Source organism: Leopardus geoffroyi, chromosome X (genome assembly GCF_018350155.1).
Source record: "Leopardus geoffroyi isolate Oge1 chromosome X, O.geoffroyi_Oge1_pat1.0, whole genome shotgun sequence".
Classification (NCBI taxonomy): Eukaryota; Metazoa; Chordata; class Mammalia; order Carnivora; family Felidae; genus Leopardus; species Leopardus geoffroyi.
In genome coordinates, this window is record NC_059343.1 from 34,346,239 (window position 1) to 34,368,250 (window position 22,012).

Here is a 22,012-nt window from a genome sequence, read left to right on the forward strand (position 1 = left end):
CCGTAGAATCATTACCTTCCCTTACAATTTTATCCTGTTGCCCTTGAATAAACATGGCACACCTATTGTGTTTTCCCTTAAGGATAGTTATTTCCCAGGATGCACTTCAGTCTCTCAGATGTGTCCTAGGTTGAGCAGTTTCACTGCCCCTCCCCAAGCTCTGTAAAAAAGCAGGCCTGAACCATAGGAAGAACACATTGTACGCCCAAGAGCGGGCTGCTGAGAGCTAATAAATCACACCATAATTTTCTATGAAGAGTCTTCAGATGAAGACAATAAACTTAACTGGCCAAGCAGCCAAAAGAAGCCTTTGGGAGGCTTTGGGACACCAGTCCGCTCTTCACAGTCTTGCCAAAGTCAGTGTTCTACAAAGCAAAACAGCCCATGTTTACAACTTGTCTAGTTAAAATCTCCCCTGATTAAAATCTCCAGTGGTTTCCCAATGCCTAAAGGATAGTCTAAAGTCTTCAACAAAGTAGGTAAAACTCATAGAATCCGGTCAGAACCTCACTGCTCATGGAACCAGTAAAAGTTCCCAAGACTCCACGGAATCCTGATCACTGTGTGTTTGTCCATGAACCACCTATTGTATAGCACAGAGATTAAATACAGAGAACAAACTGGTTGTTGCCGGAAGGGAAGAAGGTGGAGGCTGGGTGAAATGGGTGATGGGGATTAAGAGGTCCAAATTCTAGTTATAAAACAACTAAGTTGGGGTGCCCAGGGGGCTCAGTCGATTGAGCGTCAGACTTCGGCTCAGGTCATGATCTCACGGTTCATGAGTTCGAGCCCCGTGTTGGGCTATGTGCTGACAGCTCAGAGCCTGGAGCCTGCTTCAGATTCTGTGTCCCCCATCTCCCTGCCACACGCCTGCTTATGCTCTGTCTCTCTCTGTCTTTCAAAAATGAATAAACATAAAAAAAAATTAAAAAAAAAACGAAGTCACCGAGATGAAAGGTACGGCATAGAGAATATAGTCACTCGTATTGTTATAATGGTGTTTGATGATGAATGATAACTACCATTAACGCAGTGGGCACTGTGTACTGTATGGACTTCTCAAATCACTATGTTACGCACCTGAAACTAATGTAACATTGTATGTCAATTATATTTTAACAATACTTAAAAAAAAAAAGTGTGGGCTATAGACCTGACAGGTCAAGATTCAAGTCCTGCCTCTGCCTTTCCCAGCTGTGTGATTTTACGAAAGCTACTTAACCAGTCAAAGCCTCAATTTACATATCTGTAAGATGGGCATAATAATTGTGCCTATTTTGTGGAATTATGATCAGGATTCAATGAATTATAAGTATTTTCAATTTGCTTCCTCTAGTGTGTCCTAGCAGGGAAGTCTCCATTGCTTGCTTGGCTGCTGAGGCCTTTTCTGGCTACTCAGGGTCAGGAGGGGCAGAGAAGAGAATAATAGCACTATTTGTGAGCACAGATGAGGTAGGAAGAGGAAGGAGGGGAAAGATAGTAAGACAAGCCAGCATGAAGATGGGGGGCTACAAGGCTTGGGGAGAGGAAAAAGATAAAAAGATGAATTTTGGAAAGCGCGGGGTGTGAATTACACTTTAATTAGTCTTCCTGTATGTTTCATGGTAAAATTTCCCCGCCACCATCATCTCAAGAGAACTTCAGTGCTTTTAAAGGCTTTTTGGTAATGAGATTTTTATTTCTTTTGGATATGCTGAGACAGAGACTGGCTTCAAGGCATCCCAGTTTTATTTGGGTTACACTTAAAACAATCAGGTTACTCAGGGCTACAGGGTAAATGACCAGTTTCTCTCCAGGGGATCTAAATTATGATGGAGATGAATATAATTCGTAGTCTTGGGAATCAGCAATTTGAGAATTGTCTTTGTCTTTTTTTTTTTTTTTTTTTTCATTTTAGAGAAAGAGCACGTGCACTACCAGGGGAATGGGACAGAGGGAGAGAGAGAATCTTAAGCAGACTCCATGCTCAGCAAGGAGCCTGACATGGGGTTTGATCCCATGACCCTGGGATCATGACCTGAGCCAACAAGTGCTGGATGCTCAACTGACTGAGCCACCCAGTCATCTCAAGAAAATTGTCTTTATCTTTCAATTGAAGAATTCAGGATTAGAGCCAGGCTACCTGTGTTCAGATCCTCACTGTTCCACTTAGTGGCTGTGAAAACTTGAGCAAAGTATTCAAACTCTCTGTCTCAGATCCTTCATCTGTGAAATGGAAAAATAATAGCCTACCCCACAAAGGGCTGTTGTGGGAATTGAATGAGCTGAGACATTTAAAGAGCTTAGAGCAGTTCATGGTACATAATGAGCAGGCCACAAAAGTTAGCTTTTATGGTATTTCTAGTTATTTTCCAAAATAGATAACTCCGTTCAGAGCATCAACAGGCATTAGAAGTCAGTATTTACATATTTTTTAATGCTTATTTATTTTTGAGAGAGAGAGAGAGAGACAGAGAGACAGAGCATAAGTGGGGGAGGAGCAGAGAGAGAGGGAGACACAGACTCCGAAGCAGGCTCCAGGCTCTGAGCTGTTAGCACAGAGCCCCACGCGGGGCCTGAACCCACGAACCGTGAGATCATGACCTGAGCCGAAGTCGGACGTCCAACCGACTGAGCCACCCGGGCACCCCAGTATTTATGTATTTTTACTTATAGTTACATATTTATGTATATCTATGTTCGTATATCTGTTGATATGTGTATGTAATAGATGCATCTGTATACACACCTGTATGTATATGTAATAGACGCATCTGTATACACACGTGTGATAACACTCACACACACACATGCACATTCAAAGAGAGAGAGGGAGAGAGAGGTGGGTGATACCTTAGTAATTAACCCCAAGAGATATTTCCCACATTTATCTGTTCATTCATTCAACAGGTATTTGTAGCATCCCTGCTATGATCCCAGCTAAACAGGCAGGACTCTAAGGACATGTGCACCGTGTGTTGCACTTGTACCATGTCAGCCCCTAGACGACACTCAATGTTAACAGAAAAACGAAGAAAGATCTGGGGAGAGGATGAAGTGAGATGATTTGCCCAGAGCCTTGTTTTACCAGCATGGTTTTGCATATAGCAGGTCAATCCGTTAGTCCTTCATTCTCTCTGCTTCTCCACCTGTGCAACGGAAACGATCACAGCAGCTTCATAAAGGGATTGGGAGGATTTGTGAGTTAAATATGAACTCTTGCTGGCTCAAGGATCATCCTCTACCTTTCATAAAACAACTGTGATTTTCAGGCCGAGGGATGACGAGAGGGTGCGTTTTTCTATGGGCCTTGCATAGGTGCGACAGGCACGTCTTGTTTTCTGTTGGCACTCATTCAGGAGTGCCCTTGGAACTCCCCCGGCTGGTTCTGTAGCTGAGGCGGGCTCTGTTACGGGGTGGGAAACTACAATTAAATGTCAAGGGTGAGGACAGAAAGGCAGGGCTGAGAGTTCTGCAAGCTATCCGTGTGTTGAGGGCCAGCCCCTCTATTAATGGATGTGTGAGGGCAGCCCAATCCCATAGTCCTTTGGCACAGGAGTCCTTTCTTTATCAGCATCCTGTCTGTCGGTGTGTCTGTTAAAATAGATGTGAGAGCCATGTGTACACAGAATTCTTGCTTCTGCACAGTGAGATCTATGTCACCTTCCAGCCCTGTTTCACTGTGAATCAGCTTCAACCCTATGATAGCGAAAATGAGAACTGTCTTCACAAAAACTTGACCGTGGCATCCTCCTGGAAAGATTGCATCCAGGACAGCACAAGCAATACTGCTTTTGCAATTTGACACCCGTAACGGGTTTGTTATATGGGAAAGGGTGGTTGAGGCAGTGTTTGCTTTCCAGTCACACTAATAGTAAAATAAACTCGTGGCCTCTCCTCACTTTCAATCAACCATCCCACTGTTGTCACTTGTCTGCCTAAAATGAAAATCTCATCTGTGTCATTGCCTTTCACACGAACCTTCGATGGCTCCCTCTTGCTTTTGGAGTTAGGGTTTCTTCCTATGGCTCAGCACAGCCCCCCTTTCAATGTCATCTCCTGGTGGACCGTTTGGGAATTAAATGCAGAGGTCCCCGTGGTGGCTCGGATGGTACATTTGGACTCTTGTTTTGAATCCAGGATCCCACTATGGGGGTATAGCCTCAGGATATCACTTACCTCTTTGTTCTTCCGTTTCCCCCATCTATACAGCGGGAGAAATAACAGTATCATAGGCTATCGTGTAGAGTAAATGAGTTCGCGCAGATGAAGTGTTTGGAATAGTACCTGACACACAGCAAACATCGTAAAAGACCAAGTGGCATCATTATTATTTACAGTGATCTGAATGTGGATTCTCTTCGACACCTCTGTGCCTTCGCATAGACCGTTTCCATACCCAGTAATGCTTTCCCTCCCTCCTGTGCCTGGACTCACTCTTAACACCTCCCTCAGATAGCATCTCTCTGTGCACATCTCACACTGTCTGGTACTTAGCACAGCAGATTACTGCAGCTTTTCAAAAAGCAAGGGTTTTGTCCCCTACAAGACAGTGACTTCCTTCAGGGCAATGGTTATCTCCATTTTTGTATGTCTAAGATCCCAGAAATTCTGGTGTGAAAATGGCCTCAAAAATTCCTGATGGATCCACAAAATAAACCTGTGTAAAAATGTTCAGAGCAGCATTAGGCACAATAGCCCCAAAGTGGGGACAACCTGAATGTGCATCAACCGATGAACAGATAAACAAATGCAGTCTACCCATACACTGGAATATGATTCACATAAAAAGGAGTGAAATTCTGACACCTGCTGCAACATGGATGAACCTCGAAGACATTATGTTGAGTGAGAGAAGCTAGACACAGAAGACCTCATATTATATGATTCCACTCACATGTTACATGAAATGCCAAGAATAGGCAAATCTGGAGAGATGGAAAGTAGATTAGTGGTTGCTTAGGGCTAGGGGAGGGGGTGGAGGGATTGGCGGGTATACCTAAGGGGTATGCAGTTTCTTTTGGGGGTGATGAAAATGTTCCGAAAATGACCAATGATTGCACAATGGTATGGAAAACCATTGAATTGTACATTCCAAGTGGGTGGGTTGTATGGCATGTGGATTATATCCCAATAAGCTGTTACCAAAAAAGAAAGAAACAAGGAAAGGAAAGAAAAAGGAAACAAGAAAAAAAGCATTGATTGGATGAAGGGACAAATGAGGGGGAGCGCGTTTGGGTTTGTGTTGAATGTAGACACATCCAAGAGCAAAATCTCAAGTCGCCACCTCCCTGAGCAGGGATCAGGGTCAAGGCTCCTGCCCTTCCAGCTTTGTTGCTGCCACGTGCCCCTTCTCAAGCACTTCCTCCTTGCTTGTTCCCCAGACTCCTCACCCCCAGTCAGTCTCCCTCTTCTCTCCTACTTAGATTTTCTTCTCCTTTACATATAGCCAGAACCCTTAGTACAGTTTACGAGAGAACTTGAAGGGGCCTGGAACGTGAGAGCCCAAAGGGACCCTTGGAAACATCCGTTTGGAACACTGTCTTCCAGATACAGAAGTGGAGGCCCAGAGGGGTCTAGCATGTTGCTTCAGCTCACACGTTGAGTTGGTGCCAGAGCTGAAATGAAGATCCAGGTCTCCTGTTCACCTGTTCAGTGCCGTTCCCAGCACACTGCCTTCCTTCTTCACCTCCTCTGTACCCATCTACCTTCCAGAGTGATCTGGAAGCCAAAACAGGTGGGGCCACACCACATATTGAATGGCTCACTGTGTATCAGGTGATTTCTGTTCATTCTCTTCCAAGAGTATTTCAGATGAAGATAACATCCCATCCCACTGAATTCCAAGAGATTTTTAAAATGTCCTTTTCTTCTCTTTAGTTTCATTAGTGTGGAATACACGATGTAGTCGAGAGGACCACAGGATTGGGAGGCTGGAGACTTAGGTCCTGGTTCTCACTCTGGTACTAGCTATGTGGCTTGAGTGAGACATTTGCATACTCTGGGCCTCATGTCCCTCACTATAAAATTAGGGGCCGGATGAGATTACTTCTTTGCTTACTCCTTCTGGCGTCTGTCTATGGCTCTCTAATTTGATAACTATAGGTTGAAATAAAGAGACTATCAGCTAAGACTTAGAGCTCTTCTCAGTGTAAAGATGTTCTTTCAGAGATACTTTGTGGTAATTGAATCTGACCTGTCTGAACAGTTTTTCCACAGCACATGAACACAGGAATACTTGAAGAAAGTATTTGTTGTTCAATCTGAGTACCATTCTGCTGTTTCAGGACATGACTGGTATGATAATAAGGTAAAGAGAAGCAAGATACACTCAAATGAAGGCCAGAGACATGCTAGGCACTGCCACTTCTCATTTTAACTCCCACATCATCCTTGTAACGAAAGGCACAGTCACCCACTGTACAGATGGGAAAACTGAGGATGGGAGAGATAGCCTAACTTTCCCAGTGTCACAGTGAATTCTGGGTGCCGTGGGGATGTGGTACCAGGTCTGCCTGACTCCCTGAGTTACATTTCCCTCTGCGCTATTGACTTCCAAGAACAGCAACTTTCTAAATAATGGGTCAGGGATAGACAAGCCCTCTATTTTGGGGTCAAGATCCCTGCCATTGTCATTACTTCTAATGCTTCAGTTTTTCTTACGAGATGCTTAATTGATTAGGTATGTTCCTTGGTTCCATCTAATTTCTAATTCAAGATAACCTCTCTGTGGCATTGATTGACCCAGTTTGGCTAGGCAGGGTTTGCGGTTTGCATGGGAGCTGGAAGAAAGCTACCAGATCTAAGCATGAATTAGCGTCTGGAATCCTTCCTGCCACTTGAGGCTCTTGGCAACTGTAGACCTAATATGAGAGCTGCCAGCGGGGGACAGGTCATCTTAATAAGAAGAGACTGTTTCCTGGGGAATTTTCTAAAATTTGAAAGTTTGTTTTTCTGAAAGTGCCCCAAATCACAACATATACAACTTGAGTAGTTCCTGTCACCTTGTAGCTTAAGCTTCTGGTGACTGTGAGGCTCTTAGTGTAATGTGCATTGTTTTGTGCGACAAGTTTGGTTTTAGCAGGGGAAAGAATCCATGGTTTTCACCGCTAATCTTAAAGGGACCCATCAACCCAGAAAGGCTAGAACCCCTGGCTGGTTTCCTGAAGCCTTCTCTGACCCCTATCCCTTAGGGCCATTACTCTTGCAGAATTTGTGATTTCCTTCCCCTCTGGGAAGGTAAAGCTGGGCCTTCATCAGCCACGGTACCCTGCAGCCCCCCTCCCCTGCCCCCTACCAGAGGCAGCCTGGTGGAGAAGGATGTTTGAGGTGGGCAGATTGTGCATCACACTCTAACGTGTCTGTGGATAGTCTGCTTAACTCGGGGCCAGTGGTCGGCCGATAAACACAGGTACGACCTTCCTAGCTGTGAAAACATCGAAATCCTTAGGCTGCAGTTGTAAATAGCTGCTTTCCCGTCCTCCTGGGCTCCTTCGGCTCCTTGAAGGATTCTCTCCTCATCCAGAAACTAAGAAGCTTTGGCAACTGAAGTCTGATTCTACACGTGGTTCAAAAGAGCATACTGGTGGGCTAGGCCAGCGGATGTCTCTGTAAGATGGAACTTAACATGTAACTCTTCTCATTGACACCTAGATCTAAAGTATGCGTTTTATAGCACACACTGTTGGTGGCTGGCCTAGGTCCCCTTCGCACTCACTGTCCTATGTCATCTAGTGGTATCGTATGCTTCTACCCAGCGGCTCTCTGCCTGAAGGTTCTCTCCTCAGGCCCTGCTGGTGGGGCAGACTGGAAAGGCTGCGATGTTAACCCCCTTGGTAGCATCCCTCAGCCAATATTGGATGGGATTTAGCTGTGATACTATGCCTTCCCTTCTCTCGGGTAGAACAATTATCCATATCGTCTCCCAGAGGTCCCTAACAGGGCTGAGCCCCGACTTCCCACTGTGATCATTAATGAGCCCTGTATCAACACTTTTCCCTGCCTGTCTCACTCCCAACCAGTGTCCCCACTTCCCAACCAGTGCTTCCTGGGGTCCCCTCCCAAATAAAGTACCTGCACCCAAATCCTTGTCTTATGGTTGGCTTCCGGGTGAACCCAGCCAAGGACACACTTAAAAATAAATATTTACACATACATTAATGTACACATATTTCATAAATGTCGGGAGAAGAAAATTTTTTCATATACAATCTCCTCCCCAACATCAATAGAAAAGGCAAATTGAGAAATGTGAGATTTAATATTCCGCAGTGGGCTGTCAGCAGTTTCAAAGCCCAAAGATGTCTGATAAAACATGTAATTTATTCAACCTCATTTCCTATGATCCTCCAATATTTGCTTAACTGTATTAATACTGTGGGACTCATCTGCCTTAGTTGGAAACCCTCTTCTTAAATTCTTTTTTAAATTAACTAACAAAAACTTCTAACAAAAACCTCTGCCTCTAAAATGTGTATCGCCCTATATTGTTCTGTGTTCTGGAGGGAACGTATGGAAGGAATAGTCCTATATTTCTCATAGTGTGAGAAATATATCACTTTTCTTATCACTTTTCTCCCCACCCTGCCCACCCTTTGTGAACCTTCCCCAGCCTCTCCTTAGCATCTATCCACTTGCCGGGAGAGAGAGAGAAGTTCATGTTTTTCATCCATGACTGAAGTGCTGCATTTACCCCTGGTTGCAGGATACTTTCCAAATTGGGCCACAGCTGCCCCAGACCAGCTCATTCCTCCTAGGAAATCCACCTCTAGCTTTTCATGGTCAATGGGCTGCTATGACCTGCATCGTGCACTTGCTTTTTTTTTTTTTTTTAATTTTTTTAATGTTTATTTCTGAGACAGAGAGATACAGAGCATGAGTGGGGGAGGGGCAGAGACAGAGGGGGACACAGAATCCGAAGCAGGCTCCAGGTTCCGAGCTGTCAGCACAGAGCCCGATGTAGGGCTCGAACTCACAGACCGTGAGATCGTGACCTGAGCCGAAGCCAGACGCTCAACCGACAGAGCCACCCAGGTGCCCCTGCACTTGCTTTTAAGAAAGAATAAGAAGAAAGGGAGATGCAGATTGGATGAGGTTTGGGACTGTATTCTCCATTCTTTCATCCTGGAAACATTCAGGAGTGGTTAATACAGGGGCCCTGCATTGCCCTGACACAACCCCAATGAAAGTCTTGTTTATAGGACCGGCGATGGCAAGAATTCTTATAGCCCTGTTTTGGGATCCATGCTTATTATGTGTTTTGTGGAGGGAGTGTGGGGAGAGAAATGGGTAGTATGTCGGCAGAGAAGAACCACAATAAAGCTCTATTCCTGCCCATCCCTGTTATATCCCCCATGGCCTATCTCGGACAGCTATTGCCACATGCCGCGTAACAAGTCACCTTAAAACCCAATGGCTTAAAACAAGAATTTACTTCTTACGTAAGTGTCTGCGCGTTGGCTAGAGGTTAGCTGATAAAGGCTGAGTTCAGCTGGGTTTGGTTCCAGGATACAGGTCGGATCCAGCTCCGTTCCCCTTGTCTCTCATCCTCCAGTATGTGCAGAATATATGTGGCATGTTTCCTTCAAGGCAGTGAGAAGTACAAGAGGGAAGGCTCACGTCAAGCCTCTGCTCATGTCACTTCTGTTCATCTCGTTGGTCCAAGTCAGCCATACAGTGAAGCCCAAAGTCAAGGGACAAAGAAGTAGTCCACCCACAACAAAGCCATAGCAATGTTGTATATGTAGGTGTATAATAACAGAGTGGGGAAAAATTGGGGCCAATGATTCAGTCTATCAAATGTCCTCATTTGGGTACTCCAGCCCTTGAGACAGGCCATCTAATGGCACCACTGCAGTGCCCTGGCATTATGTGTGCATATTTCTGAATTGGCTACTAGCCTGAGAGGCCAAGGCTGGGCTTTTTTTTTTTTTTTTTTTTTTTAACTTTGGATCCCCGGGACCTAGCAAAGTAGTTAGCACACAGGACCAAAGCAGTCCAACGTGAGCACATAGATGCTCAATAAATGGGCTCTTTGGAATAGACTAGAATTGAATTGAAATGACTTAAGAAAAGCCTTACAAAATGTGCCTTTTATCCACCCATTAGACATTTTCCCCTTAATATAGTATGCAGAATGTACCTATGAGTTTCATTTGAATCTTCTTACATTCACAGTAAGATGCAATTTTAAATCATCTATCAACTAATCTTTCTTTTAAACATGAGATATTTGAATGGCAACATAAAAGAGTAACTGTGAATGTTGACTTTGCCAGTCTAATCTCATTGTTCAATTTGGACCCCAATTCTCTTTTTTGTTCCCCTTTGGTAAGAACTATTATTCCTCACTGTCTACTAGTCAAAATTCTGTAGCTCATCCTTTTTGTTGTTGTTAAATTCTTTTATTTTGTCAAATTTTTTTCTAAACCATTATCTATCCCAGAATGCTTTGGTACCCAGTACCAATGATTACATATAATTCACCCACTCCCATCAACTTTGGTTTGCATCATCTACATGCCATTAAAAGTGTGATGGCTCCATTTAACGAGAGCAGACTCTGTGCCAGGCATTGAGGGCCGTCCACACGTGTTATCTCATTGTGTGTCAACAAGGCAGAGGATGGGGTCCACCAGGTACCTCCCCAGTCAGGCTGTCTGAGTCCAAGCCCACACACTTAACCACTAGCCTATATTGCCTCTGGATCTTTGATCTCCAGAACATTGGCAACAGCATGGACCACGGGCAAGAGACTTCAGAGACCTCTTCGGAGACCTCTCTTTCTGACTCCCTTTGTAACCGTAGGAAAAGCATTAGACTTTTGTGAGTGTAGGTATCTTCTTTTGTAAGTGGAAGCTCACAATTACCTCATCTGTGGGGCACCTGGACGGCTCAGTCGGTTATCCATCTGACTCTTGATCTCAGCTCAGGTCTTCATCTCAGGGTCGGGAGCTCAAGCCCCACTTTGGGCTCTGCGCTGGGGCTGGGCGGGAAGCCTACTTAACAAAGAAACACAAAAAAAAAACCCCACCAATTACCTCATTTGCTGTGCAAGGGAGTTATATGTGGAAATGCTTCAGAAATGTAGCATCCTGCTCAAATTCTAAGGGATAAAGATCCCTTATTCTTGTATTCTTTTCAAGTGTTCCTTAAACTCCTGCCCTGACCATCCTTCCATCAGAAGTAATTTTGCTTCTTTGTTTCCTCGCCACATTTGCTGACAAGGTGCATTTGGTCTTCTGTCTTGAGAAATTTCATTTCCCTTGAGCTTTCCTATTTGTTTGTTGAACAAATGACACACCACTAGCTATGTCATATTCCCAGGCTTTCTTGATATTTCTTGATTAATTTCCCTCTTGTCCTCATGGCTTCACTGTCTGCCCAGGCTGTCCCCACAGAAGAGCAGCAGATTGTGTCTGAGTGTGTCCACACTTGCCAAAACCCAAATGGGAATTTGAGGGTTTCAGTTAAAAAAAAAAACTTGCTATTTTATCTAATTGGCCCCAACTATTTGACAATTTTAAAAAGATAACAGTCTCATTAAAAAAAATTCTTTGACCTAATTATTCAGTCTTATAGTTTCTGTTTGGGGATTTCATCCCTCAATTCCTGGGGATATAATGGTGAGACCAAACAACACAGCCCCCACCCCCTATAGTGAACAGTCTCACAGCAGGTGTGTGTGTGTGTGTGTGTGTGTGTGTGTGTGTGTGTGTGTATGATTGAACTGGTGCTAAGTAGTTCCACTTAACTTGTGTTGGCCTAATAGGAAAACCACAAAGGCAGACCTTATATGTTAATGAAGCATTTGTGCCAAATGCACATTGCTCGAGCAAAGGTTTCCTAGTAATTGGAAAATAATTTGCAAAGCACTGGGAAAATGCAGCCATTGTTTGACCTGTGGTTGTGTAGGCATAATGTCCCCTCTCATACTTAATGCCAGTTGCAGCTGAATTTCAGGAAAACAATATTATCCATTATTTTAAATCAATGTTGTTAATTGGAATTGCTCTGCTGTTATAGTTCTAGTTCCACTAATTTGTAAATGTTTAAGGGTTTCCAAGATGCAGACAAGCTAAAATATAAAGAATCTGGGGTCTTGTGTTTGCATGTAATGAGCACTATTTTCATGAAATACTTTTATTCAAGAGCGAACATCTGAGAAAAAAATTGTTCTTCAAGAAGGTCTGTGTGCTACTCAAACTTGAAAAACACGAAAGTTTCATATTCTTCTCTGAACCATCACCGATGATGGATGTCGGTGAAGTTGCATCCTTCCTCCACCTCTGCCATCTCTACCTTTTACTGTATAGAATTATATTGTACATAATATAGTGGCCTATTACTATAAATAATATACACATATATTACTGTATATATAATATATGTGCATCCCCACATGTTACGGTACAGAATTACAAACCCCCAAATATGTGTATGGTACTTTGGGGGAATGCCTTTAAGAGACTTTAATGGGAAATTGACTCTGGCTTACAAACTGGATTTAGAATCCCCATATTGTGTAGCTCAAATCCATTTGCATTTGTTTTAATATAAATTCTTGCTAGTGGGAATGCAAAATGGTAGAACCATTTTGGAAAAGCTTGGAAGTTTCTCATAAAATTAAGCATAGCCTGGGGCACCTGAGTGGCTCAGTGGTTAAGTGTCTGACTCTTGATCTCAGCTCAGGTCTTGATCTCGAAGTAGTGGGATGGAGCCCCATGTTGGGCTCCATGTTGAGCGTGGAACCTGCTTGGGATTCTCTCTCTCCCTCTATCTCTGCCCTCCCCACCCCTCTCAAAATAAACAAACAAACATTAAAAAAAAATTAAACATAGCCTTACCTTAAGACCTGGCAACACACAGAGACTTGAACACAAAGGCTTGTAGTGGCTTTATTCATAACAGCCCAAACTCAAAACAACCTAAATGTTCATTAGCAGGAGAATATTCTTAAAAATTTTGCTATGTTTATACAGTGGAATACTATCAATAAAAAGGAATGAACTGATGCATAAAAAAACATGGATGAGGGGTGCCTGGGTGGCTCAGTTGGTTAGGCCTCCGACTTCAGCTCAGATCATGATCTCACGGTTCGCGAGTTTGAGCCCTGTGCCAGGCCCTGTGCTGACAGCTCAGAGCCTGGAACCTGCTTCATATTCTGTGTCTCCCTCTCTCTCTGTCCCTCCCCTGCTTGCACTCTGTCTCTCTCTCTCTCTCTCACAAAAATAAATTTAAAAAAACATAAAAAACCCAACATGGATGAATCTCAAACCATTTTGCTGAGCAAAAGAACAAAGCACATTCTCTATGATTCCGTTTATATGAACCTGTAAAAAAGACAAATCTAACTTGTCGTGACAGAAAGCAGATTAGTGGTTTCCTGGGGCTAGAAGGAGTATTAACTGTAGAAGAGCACAAGGAAAATTTGGAAGATGATGAAAATATTCTATTTCTTGATTGTGGTGGCGTTTATATGGATGTATACATTTGCTGAAACTCAGGAACTGTGTGCCTAAAATTTTGTTTTATGTTGCTTCTGTCTCACAGGTTGGTTGTACAACTGGAGAACAGCTTCCAAATCAAAAACGAAAAATATTCAAAGTAATGCCCTCGAGACTGATAGCTTTGAAAGGTATGCTATGCTTACCCCTGCGGTGCATGCGCTGCTGGCATCCCAGTGCCTTCCCTTCTTTCTGAAGCACAGACCTGGTGCTTACCTGCCATTTTGCCTCCAGCCTGGTTCCTGATTTCTTAGCACCATCTTGGTAAATGGTTCCCCTGCTTTCCCAACTAATATCAACACAGACCTTCAACTGGCTGCCCTTGGGTCAAAGGTTGAAATGTCCCCCGCCTCAGAGCTGGCCCTCAAAGGGCACTTGTATATGTGGGTATGTGTAAGCCTAGATTTCTCATTAGACTCATGATTTATCTTAATCCATTTCCTGCAATTGTCATTCCATACCTGCTTTGTTTTGTGGGAGTCCTTGGGCCCAGAGTAACTTACTCCAGTGCTCCTTGTTGCTGGGTTTGTCTATGAGCCCAGCCGTAATGGAGGCCGTTCTGGCATTCACGTCCCTTGGTACGGGAAGGTAAGCTGCTCCAAGCGTCGTGGGCCATCTTTTTCCTTGCTTGCTGTCTTCTTCAGCAGGGAGGGCTGCTGACAGCTGAGCAGGCTGCCTCATTAGAATTCACTGGGTAAAAGCTGATTCTCTGTTTAACTGATGAGGGAATTCTTGCGCCAAGGGGGCGGGGGAGAGGTTCATTCTGTCAGCTGCTTTCTTCCGGCCTTGCTGTGGGGGGAGGGGATGGCTGGTAGACAGTCTAAAATGGCCTGTACAGGAGATACCGGGAAACACCAAACCACTCTTTGCCCAAGAAGCCGTGAAAATCATTTCCAAAGATCAGCTCCTTTCAGCATGTCACACACACCACATCTTCCCTTTGAAAAATGGCAACTACCCTTTATTCCCCTCAGAGAATAGAAAGTCTATGCCAAGTTGGCGTTCCTTTATTCCGAACGGTTCCTTATGCGCGGGAATTCAGGTCCTTTGCTAAAGGGGATGGCGGAAGGAGAGAATGTCCCGTTAGGTCACACTGAAGCTTTAGCATTCTGCCTGTGATGACGCCATGGAAGACTTCTTTCCACCACTGATTTGTCTGACATGTTTCAGAGCAAGATACGGGCTTCTGCTTTAGCTTCAAGCATTCAACTTGGCAGCTTCAAGAAGTCTTCAAGGCCATCCTTCCAGGTCACGGGTGGCTGGCTGGCTGAGTCAGTAGAACATGGGACTCTTGAGCTCGAGGTTGTAAGTTCAACCCACGTTGGGTGTAGAGCTTACTTACAAAAAATAATAAATAAAAAATTTTAAAAACCCATCCAATTGGACCCCTTTGTTTTATGAAGGCAGAAGCCAGGAGGTGACATGAACACCCTCCCCTCCCCCTGCTTGCAGAAAAAAAGATTCTCTGAGATCCCTTCTGATCCAAGATCCTAAAGGCCACATTCTTAATAGGGAAGGTTGGCCCTCTCCAAAGTCACACCACGATGGTTCCGGGTTAGACTCTAAAGCAGTTGCTGCTTTGTTCTTAGCTAGGTTTGAGGCGAGTCAGTTAACCATGACGGTATGGCAAAACTGAAGAGGGTGAGGACACATGCAAAATGGCTTATCCATCCTGAAGGAGACTGAGCTCTTGTCTCTGAATCTCTGAAGGGCTTTGCCCTGTGTTTGCAGCTGTTTAGAACAGGACCTGTTTTCTATAAGATGACAGGAGGCATCAAATGGTGGTTTTCTTCAGAAGAGGGAACCGACTAGCCTATGACAATCCAAGTTGAATGAAGCGTTAAGAGACGGTTGTTGGAAAGGCTGGTCAAATGAAATGAGTACAGGAGATGTCCTCTCTCTTTTCAAAAAGACTTTCTTCTTTAACTTTCTCTTTCATTTTTCCCTTTTATTTTCAAACTGGAAAAAGAAACACGTGTTAGTTGTAAAAAGTTCCGAGGATAAAGGAATGCATTTTCTCCCAGTTATGTATTGCTGTGGAATAAACCACTCTACAAGTCAGTGGCTTAGAGAAACAGCACGTACTTTGCTTTTGAATCTGTGATTTAGGCAAACCTGACTCTTAACCTCAAGATGCCTGGGACCTCAGCTGTGAATGGCTGGAAGGCCTAGGGGCTGGCTGGGCATTTCTCTCTCCTTCTTCATGGCGTCTCAAGGCCTCTCTATCGGGTCACTTCACGTGTGTTTTCTAGCGTGGTAGCCGCAAGGCAGGCAGACTCCTTCCACGGCAACTGGCTTCCCTACAGCAAGCATCTGAAGAGATCTAGCAGAAGCTGTAAGGCTTCTCGTGACTTAGCCTTGGAAGTCCCAGAACATAAGTCACAAAGGTGAGCCCAAAAGCAACAGGTGGGACATGGATGTCACCTCTTGATGGGAGGGATAGCGAAGAAATTTTGACCGCCTTCAGTCTACCACATGATCATACGTACAGATGCTTAATTATGCACCCTAGAGGTAACTTCTGTTGACACACAGGCGTGCATTTGAGCATGTGTATTCTCTGAAAGCATGGTACTATTATTCTCACATGTAGGAGTCTACGCATTGGGGTCTGGGCTAGCTTTTGTTTTTGTTTTGTGGGGATGTGGTGAGCTGCGGGGGGGGGGGGGCACGTGTCACACATTCTGTACTTCTGCTGTGGGCTTTTGCTTCTCTCAAACCCCTGCTTCTCTCAAAGCCCTGCTTCAACAATATTGTCCTCTCTGGAGTTTTATCTATGGCTGAGCACCAAAAAAAAAAAAAAAAAAAAAAAAAAAAAAAAAAAAAAAATCCGCGATGAATGTTCTGAGTGTTCTTCATGGTACACTGAGTATCTCGGAGAGTTATAATCACACTTATCATTATGGTGCTTTGTCTTCCTGGCTGCCCCGTGAGGTCAGTACAGTGGAACTGCATGGTCTCTGATGTTATCAACCGACAATACGTCGAGCCTCACTTTGCTGATGAGTTCAGAGAAGTTAAGTAACTCACTGAGGTCTCATAACTACGACCTGGCAAAGCCCAGCTTCTAACTCTAGTCAGCCTGATCCCCAAACCAATGCTCCAAACCCCTTCCATTCATCCTAACTGTATAAAAGGAAACGCTAAAGGTCAGAGAGTCATCTGGTGTGATTCACTTCCCAGAGTGGGTGCAGCAGGCACAGAAACGTGACCATCTGATTCCTGTATTCTAGAGTGTTAACCTCTCATGAGATGTGTTTTGCGTTGCCTATAGCAACAGTCTATTGCTGCTTCCACTTGTGGGAACTACTTCCACAGGCTTAGTATCTTGACTTATCTAAGTGCTGTGGGCACATTGCTGAGTGGAAAGAGGGCTGGAAAAAACCCAGTGGATTGTCTAGCAAGCTAAAAGATAAACTGAAAACAACTGGATCCTAAATTTGGAGCGGAACATATATAGAAGAGGAAATTGTTAAATTAAGCCGAGTCACCAACACGATTTCAAGCCATCATGACAGGGTGGTGGTTTTCTTTTGTTTGTTTGGGGGTTTTGGGGTACCGATTGCTACATCCCTCCCATGAAAGCTATGAGAGAGCAATGGATGCAGCGTTGGGCTGATTCTGGAACAGGTCCCCATTATCTTTTGTCACCTGCTTCTTCGTGGTGCTTTGACTCGATTCTACATTCACGTGCCGCTAGGTCCACTCGGACAATAGCCGGACCGGTCATATCTCTCCCGACCAGTCGAGCCATTAAGGTCATGGTGCGTTCCGGCCCTTTGTTGGCAACTGTGCCACGTTCAGGCCAGAGACCCTCTGCTTTGTGCCGCGTGGACTTCCCCAGCTGTGTTTCGTTGCCCTTGTTCCTTCTGTCTGTCTGCACTCTTGCTTCAGTCCAGGCAGGACTGGAATAAAGATCTCAGTATGGCCACAGTCTATAAAGTCATGAACTCAGCCAGGCCGTACTGTGAAACGCTTTCCACAGACATGTCTGCTGCCTTTGGACGTCTATGCACGGCCTTGGCCTGTGAATGTCTGCCATTGCCAAGATGGAATGAGTTTGGGTAGATACCTGGGGCTTTCGGAGAGAAAAGAAAAACTTGAGTCCAGAATGCTGCCTGGAAGCCTCTCCTCCATTATTCATCAATCCTTTTACCTATAGCTTGTTCGTTTGTTACTGCATTCATTCAACAAGCATTTCTTGAGACCCTCTTCTGTGCCAGGGACTAGCCGAATGGTCGATACTGGGCTAGCCGATAGTCGGACTAGCCGATACGGGGCATGCAAGTTCAAATGCAAGAGTGTGGTCCCTCCACACTCTGTGAGCTCCATGTGTAGCAGCGAGGCTTCTGTAGTCCTGATTTTACATGTCCTATATTCCTCACTCTCTTTCTCTCCTACTCTCCTCCTGCTGCCCATGTTTACAGGAGTTACCTCCGTCCGGTTCTGCCGTTAAATTATGACGTTCAGGGGCGCCTGGGTGGCGCAGTCGGTTAAGCGTCCGACTTCAGCCAGGTCACGATCTCGCGGTCCGTGAGTTCGAGCCCCGCGTCGGGCTCTGGGCTGATGGCTCAGAGCCTGGAGCCTGTTTCCGATTCTGTGTCTCCCTCTCTCTCTGCACCCCCCCGTTCATGCTCTGTCTCTCTCTGTCCCAAAAATAAATAAACGTTGAAAAAAAAATTAAAAAAAAATTATGACGTTCATCCAAAATTTCCATGACTGTTCTCACAAGATTTTCTTATTATTTCAAATCAAGTTGCTCCTTATTTCTATTATCCTTCACTTTAATTATGATGCCCATTTATTCTTTGTATCTTTTTCATCATTTTCAGGATCTCTATTTTCTATTCGTCTTCAGATTTTTCTCTTATTTCCAGTAGTCAAGCTCTCTTCTTCCCCTTTGTTGTGTCTGCCAACTATCCCTTAAGGTAGTTCATTTCCTTGTGTAGCTAGTCATTTATTTTTATAGTGAGTCTATCTTTAGCTTTTGTTTCCTTCTGTGGAGGTCCTTGCAGTCTTCAGAGTGATTCCACACTTCCTTTTGCCAAGCCTGTAGGGTCTTCCAGGCCCTGGACCAATTAAAAAAAATTTTTTTTAATGTTTATTTATTTTTGAGAGAGAGAGAGAGAGAGAGAGAGAGCGCACACTCAAGTGGGGGAGGGGCAGAGAGACAAAGACATAGAATCTGAAGCAGGCTCCAGACTCTGAGCTGTTGCCACAGAGCCTAATGCGGAGCTCCAACCCACGAACCGTGAGATCATGACCTGAGCCGAAGTTAGATGCTTAATCAACTGAGCTACCCAAGTGCCCCCCTTTATTGCTTTAATGAACCAGTGTGATTGTGTAGTCTTGATGGTAAAGATTTCTGAGGCTTCAAGCTCCATGAAGGTGCCTCAGTTTGAGCTCCCACTTTGCAGGGGACTGTAGCCACAGCTTCTGTGTGTGGGAGGGTGTTAGAGCCTCCATCCCAGTCCCCATGGGCCTATGTCTGGGCTGAAGCTTCTGGAGGGTTCCATAGCACCAGCATAAATTTGCTGCTCTGGCTTTTCTTTCCCTCTTCTAATCAGGAATTTGGGGGTTTCTCAATTTTTCAAGCCAAGCTTTGTGTTGTTTTCTCAAAAAAAAACCAAGGTATGGGGTGCCTGGGTGGCTCAGTCGCTTGAGCATCCAACTTTGGCTCGGGTCATGATCTCATGGTCCATGAGTTTGAGCCCTGCATCGGGCTCTGTGCTGACAGCTCAGAGCCTAGAGCCTGCTTCCAATTCTGTGTCTTCCTCTCTCTCTGCACTCACGGTCTGTCTCTTTGTCTCTCTGTCTCTCTGTCTCAAAAATAAACATTAAAAAGATTAAAAAAAAACACCAGGGGAGGGATAGTGTTGTATTTTGTCTAGACTTTTTATGCGTTGTACTGGGACAGTTTTTCTTTTATTTAGTTCATGATATTTTAAAACATATTTTGAGTACCTGTAATATTCCAGGCACTGTGCCAAGTGATGTGTCATCACTTGGAGCCTATGTCCTTTCCCCAACATGTTTCATCAGAAACACCAAATGAGAAGATGGGGTGGCCGGTGCTGCCACCGACAGGTACAATGACACCAGCGAATAGAACCGGTAGCTGACAGTAGCAAAGAGCTGAGAAAAGAAGCTATGAGAAACAAACACAGGAAACATGACGTTCTGGAACCCAGTACAGTAAACAAACCAAGTGACACGCTTATATCACACGATAGCATCGTACATCGTAACACAATAGCTGATGGGCACAATGATGTCCCTGTTGAGGAATCTTCCCTTAGTAGAAACTCTAGCTGCTCTTGATATCATGTGTTGAAGGCATTTCGGTATTGTGCGTGAGCCACGTAAGGACTGTGAGAGCACACACAACTCGGGTGTGGGGATGGGAATTGTGTGCAGCAGTGGTGGAGAAATGTGATTGCGTCACTAGGGAGAACACGAGTGGTATAGGATCTGTTGAGGATCGTTCAATGCATTTGAGCCATGTTAATCATATCTGTTCTACAAACGAACTGAGAACTAGATGTTTCCCATTACCTGGAAAGTGGAATTGAGCAAGAAACTCGACATGGAGCCTGAAGGTTTTAAAACGAGAAGAGATGGAATTAGGAGTGAATAGGGATAGTGATGTATAAAGGAGGCCAAGGCAGCCTCATGGATTCCAGGGAACGTGGCAAAACTGCCATTAAAGTCTCAGGCTGCCCGCGAAGCCTGGGCTGGGAGCTTAAAATAATAGGCAAGAAGCCCAGCTTCACCTGAGGCCAGAAGCAGCCTTGGCAATTTGCAAATGAACTCTCTTCAGGCAACTGGAACAAGACGGAAGGGGTCAGTAGGGAAGGGAAGAATTCCAGGGGCCAGAGAATCACTGACCTCAGGGGAGCAAAGATGATACCTGTCAAGGCATTGGCAGCCAGTGAGGACAGTGCCTTCCTTGGCTGGGGCAAGGACCAGAGGAGGACACTCTAGTTCCAGGTTGCTGCAGAAGACACGGGTGATGCTATTCCGAGACTGAGAACGGTCTGAGGAGAGTGCCGAGATTTTCACCCAAACAGAAGTGAAGAGACAGCAGCCCTGAGACCTAAGGTGGTGATCAAACTGGGTTGGCCCTAGGCTTTGTTCTCTCAGTTTCTCTCCGGCCATGCTGAACTCCTCCCCATCCCCGACACTTCGCTGAAACTTTCCTCTCTAACATTGCTGATGGATGCCAAGTCCAGTGGAAACTTCTGGATGCACATGTTATTTGACACTGTACTGAGATTGGCAGTGGAACTGTAGTAGGTTGAGGAGAGAATGGGAGGCAAAGGTATGGAAAAGATAAAGGTGTTTTCTGTATTTTCTTCTGAGAGGGCACAAGAGATTTCTTCCACCAGCATTTGGAGAACCGGGACCTCATGGACACTGGGGTCTTGAGTTTAGCTTGACTTTAGATGGGGCTGCTTGTGTCCTGAAAATCTGTCCTGGTGGGATAAATGAGAAATATAGGCATGGGTAACTCTTCCTTCTGGTGAGGACAGGACTCAGAGACCACAAAGATAAGTTTACTCCACCTTCCCAGACGCCAGCTGACATAAACTAGTACTGATATTTCGATTTATGTGAATTACTTCTCATTTTTGTCTCTTAGCTTATGAGGCAATGAAATTGATATACACCGTTGAATGTAAGTCAGACTAAGTTGTAAGTTATTTTGGATTTCAAGTCTAAACTCTGACACTTAACAGGGTAAGCCACAAGGTTAACCAGAGGACAGTTGAAAGTTGTGTATATATATGAGTTGACAAGCCTGTTGGACTTAGACCTTGTAACTCCTGTATTTCCATCAATCCAGAATGATTCAGAATAGTCAGAAAAACTGAAAACAAGCAAAATAACCATCAACAGGTGAATGGATAAACAAAACATGATAATTTGTACAGTGGAATTCTGCTAAGCAATCAAAAGGAATGAGCAACTGATATTCACAACAGCATAGATGGATTCTAAAAACGTGTTGACTGATAGAAACCTTGCACAAGAGTGAATACAGTATGATTCCATCTATAAGACTTTCAAATATACAAAACTAATCTATGGTGGTTAAAAAATCAGAACAATGGTTGCCCCTGATTGTTAGGGGCGGGGATTTACTGGGAAGGGATATGAGAGAACTTTCTGGATGATGGCCATGTTCTTTATCTTGATAGAAGTTTGGGTCGTACTGTTTTATGCCTTTGTTGGAATTCATCAAATAGTAATTTAAGATGTATATGTGTGTTTCATTATGTATAAATGTAATCTCCGGGGGAAAAAAACACCAAATATTGAACAACCATTAATGACATGCATATGGATGTATTTGGGAGGAAGTGAACTGATATCTACAACGCACTTTGAAATGGATTCAAAAATAAGATGGGCAGACGGATGGGTGAAGGGATAGAGAAGAAATAAAGCAATTGTAGCAAAATGTTAATTGTTAGAATCTAGGTGGTGGGTGTATGGATGCTCACTGTGAAATTCCTTCTACTTTT

At 44.4% G+C, this 22,012-nt stretch overlaps 1 long non-coding RNA gene across 2 annotated transcripts in view; it reads left to right on the forward strand.

Annotated features, from left to right (window-relative positions):
* The window catches only part of LOC123594275, a 138,083-nt gene extending 122,998 nt beyond the window's left edge, over window positions 1-15,085 (forward strand). For both annotated transcript variants that reach the window (XR_006710735.1, XR_006710734.1), the window contains exon 5: window positions 13,531-15,085. This is a non-coding gene — a long non-coding RNA (uncharacterized LOC123594275). The remainder of the gene's footprint in view (window positions 1-13,530) is intronic.
* The last annotated feature ends 6,927 nt before the right edge of the window (window positions 15,086-22,012 follow it).